Raw genomic sequence first — 4,617 nt, forward strand, 5'->3', positions numbered from 1 at the left:
GGGTACTGCACACATTCTACGCAAAACACTTTCAATACAGTAAACATAAGAGCACCACAGCAAACCACAGCACATACCCAAGGCGCACAGAGCTGCGCTCGGTAGTGAAGTGAAAGCACGTTATAAAAATAAAACTACTGAATAATAATAATAATAATAATAATAATAATAATAATAATAATAATAATAATAATAATAATAACTATAACAACATCGAAAAAATACCTTAAAAATGAGAATCCAGGTTCGAAATTTTCCCCAAGACACCTGATGAAGGCTGGAGGGTATATCAGCAGAAGCGTTGTGTTAACAGCAAACAAAATGAGGACAAATACCCGTCAAATGTAAATAATGTAAATAATGTACATAATCCCTCATCTCTCAAATATAGAAATTTCCAATTTGTTTAATAACTACACTGTCCTCCCACATTTCTTTACTGTTTCTATACATTTTCATGAAAACTTTGTCACGTATGTTGAAAAATTTTGAATTATATTTGTTGTTCACCATTTTTCTATTTTTTACTCGGTATCAACTGATCAAAGACAGATCTAATCTTTCTAGCGAACATTAATTCCGCAGGTGACTTTCCAGAGTGGGTATTGGGATTAGGTGTTACTCGGTATACTCTTAGAAATTGTTGAAGTGCAAGGTCTTTCATTACTTCATTGTTCGCCCTTTTTAAAACCCTTTGAAAAGTATCGACAAAACGCTCCGCTTGTCTTTTTGGCCTCGTATGATACGACGGAGTGGTCACATGTTCGATAAGGAATATTTTAGAAAATTTTTTGAGCTCCTCTGAAATACACTGAGTTCCATTATCAGACACGATGTTACCAGGAGTATCATATCTAGCAAAGGATTCGTGTAAAAAGCTTACTGTAATCGCGGATGTTGGCTTTTTACACTTATACAAGTCAGGCCGCTTAGAAAAATTGTTCTACTACCATTTAGTTTCGAGAAGATTTCCTCTGGGATAGGTAATGGGTAGTTATACTGTCTTAAACATTCGTTTAGTCCTTTCGAGAAATCAGTACATACACGGATTTTATAGCTCCTCTTTTCTATTGTTGGAGACGCCAAATTTGAATAGTCGATCTTTTCAATCACTCCCATTTTTACCAGTCTGTCCACTTACTTATTTACATATTTCAGTGCTGCAAACGGTATATTACTGAAATTCTGCAGTAATGAATTTTCTTTTACCTGAAATTTGGCTTTAAATTTATTGCCCCGACCCAACTCTTCCGGAAAATATCAGAGAACAACCTTTTCACTGCTCTTTTGAACTTTTCTGACTCTGTATTTGAACTGGCGTACGACAAAAATTATTTATGAGTAAATACCATAAGTGGAACAGTTTCATCCATTCAGTTCCAAAAAGTTTGCTTATATTTTTTAATACATAAGCTTTCGCTTTTATAGTATTACCGCGAAATATAACGTTACTGATAATTTCGCCTTTAAAAATTAATTTAAACCCCGAAATTCCATCTGTAATCTTCGAGGTTTACTGTAGTGTAGATTTCCAGATTGTTTTCCAAATGCAATTTTACATTTGTATTATTAATTTTTGCATATACAAAGTTTTTTTTTTGAGTCTCTTTTGTATTCCTCGTCGCTGATAAACTGTTTACATGATTTTTTCTGTTGAACTGTTTTCTAGGTTTTGTTTTACAATGTAATACTTTTATGACCGATCTTTCCATACTTGAAGCATTTTCAATTTTTATAAGGACAGTCGAATCTGTAGTGTATTTCTCCACCTCCAAAACATGGATTAATTTTCTGCTTTTCATTTCTTACTTTCGGTCGCACTGGCTATATGAGAGTAGTTTCTCATTTCAATTCTGCTCTAATTTAGTCAGAATTCGCTTACGAATTTCTGCAACTTTCTTTACCGAATAGCAAGCATTTAAACATATCTGGTGTTATTTCATTGATTTTAAATCTCTCGCATTCCCTATTAACGATTCCAGCGCATGTAATAAAATCTTCCTCCTCTTTTATTGTAATATTCATGCATTGCTAACGCGTATTAACTAATGAGCTTTTCTCGATGAAAATCTTTGATAGAATATTCCGAATTTCTTTAAAACAGACTTCACCCGGTCTCTTTAGTAAGATGCAATTGTAATATTTCTCATGCTTAGCTGGTGCCAGCATTCTCAAAAAACCCCGGCTTTTTTCGTCCTGCCAGTCGGAGCATTCTTCTTTAGAAATTTCTTCATACCTTCTAAAGTAAGCAGGAGAAGAAAAACCCTCATGTGGGTTATATGTGAACTCTCCGATGGAGAGTGAACAAAATAGACCCATTTTCTGTTTCTTTCTGTACCAGTCGTACTAACAGTTGCGGTTGCTTCTGAAATTTCAGCAAATGCTGCTGATGTTGTTGCTGTTGCTGCTGCTGTTGCTGCTGCTGTTGTTGCTGCCATTGTTGCTGCTGTTGCTACTGTTTTTGTAATTCCAGCAACTCTTGCTGTTGCTGTAATTGAATTACCGAAGCCAGTAAATATTCCATGTTCGAACAACAATCTGTCCAGCATGAGCTTCGAAGAATCTCGTCACCAAAAATGTTATGACGTGCATGTACATGTCGGATGTAAAATAGTTTTACCCAATTAAATATTTGGATGTGGTCATCTAAAATATCCTATCGCAGAATTATTATGTTCATACAGAACGCACTCCGTACTACTCGAACGTAGGTACGATATTAAACCAACACACGTCGCACTAACACAGTAACCGATACGGTTGACCAACACTGTCAACTGCCCATGACAGTTCACACAGTTCCTATTTTATCGAAATCCGTTAGTCTACTTTCAGTCACATGGGGTTGTACAAGATTCTCCCATAACAACAAATGACATTAATAATAACAATAATAAAAAGTGCACTCAGAAAGCGCAAACTTCCACCAAGGCAAGACCAACGTCCTCTCAACGATTAGTCAGAGATGATTTTTAAAATGAGAATATCTGAAATGAACTCGACTGCCTACGCAAACCAGAATACTAAAATTAAACCCGACCGCTCTCAAAAATTAAGTAAAAAAACCAGGAAAAATAATTCAGAATCCTTGTCCGATTCTAGATTAATCTCAAAATCTAATCAGTTCGTGCCAGTCACGAGGCTAAAAATCCCTGAAAGTTTTAATCGAATCCACCCAGCAGTTCTTGAGATATTTCGTCCACAGACAAACTAACAAATAAACAAAAAAACACGACTGAAAACAATACCTCCGCCTTCGCTAAGGCAGATGTAATTATTATTTCTCTATTGCCCACAAGGGGATAAACATAGAGGGAACAAACAAGGACAGACGAACGGATTAAGTCGATTACATCGACCCCAGTGCGTAACTGGTACTTAATTTATCGACCCCGAAAGGATGAAAGGCAAAGTCGGCCTCGGCGGAATTTGAACTCAGAACGTAACGGCAGGCGAAATACCGCTAAGCATTTCGCCCGGGGTGCTAACGATTCTGCCAGATCGCCGCCTTCGATGTAATTATGGCGGATGTAATTATGATAATGATAATTGTCATCATTAACAGCATCATATTTGTTATCATCGTCATTATAATTATAATTATAATCATCCTCATCAGTCTCTTTAATAATTTTTTTCTTGCAACAAACTGAGATCAGTGTGTTTTTAGTTTATGTAGTATATTTCAGTGTCCCTTTGTTTTTGCTTTTGTAAATGCATGATACGTATAATAATAATAATAATAATAATAATGATGATGATGATGATGATGATGATGATGATATTATTATTATTATTATTATTATTATTATTATTATTATTATTATTATTATTATTATTATTATTATTATTATTATTATTATCTTATAATCAAATTAATTTTAAAACAAATTTTTAATTTTCTTATGTTTTGACACATTTTCTAGAACAATACTCTGTGCAAAAACGAAAAATATGGCACCCTAGTCATAATACCGACTTGGACTTCTAACTTGTCTCTTGATGTCTCTGGGTGAGACTTGGAGTCAACGTTTTAATCTGTAAACATTGCCAAAAGTACTTTTAAATGTACATAATAGCAAACACCTTTTACTGTCATCTTAACATCACAAATTATATCCAAATTGCTTTTAAAACAAACTTCTAAGTTAGTTAATGTTGTGACAGACATTCTCTAGAAAAACTCTGTGCAAAACCAAAAGTATGGCACCCTAGTATTAACACCAACTTGAACATTTAACTTGTCTTTTGTGGTCTCTGGGTAAAACTTGGAGTCAAATTGTACAAATACGAAGCAAAAAAACCAAACATATCTATATATATAAAAATGAGAATGTGTGTCTGTCTGTCTGTCTGTCTGTCTGTCTGTCTGTCCGTGTGAATCCCTAAAACTCGAGAACTACGCAACCAATTTCATTCAAATTTTACACATGCCTTACTTAGGGTTCCAGTTGTGTTTTAGTCAAAAAAATTTTAACTTCTTGCAGAGTTCGAGCCCACAGCAACATAATATCTCCTCCACTATTTAAGTATTACGTGTCAAAAGTGAAACAAAAACACTCATGTCAAATACTTTCACTTTAAAAATGAAACTATTCTACTAACTGAAACAATCAC

Source organism: Octopus bimaculoides, chromosome 20 (genome assembly GCF_001194135.2).
Source record: "Octopus bimaculoides isolate UCB-OBI-ISO-001 chromosome 20, ASM119413v2, whole genome shotgun sequence".
NCBI lineage: Eukaryota > Metazoa > Mollusca > Cephalopoda > Octopoda > Octopodidae > Octopus > Octopus bimaculoides.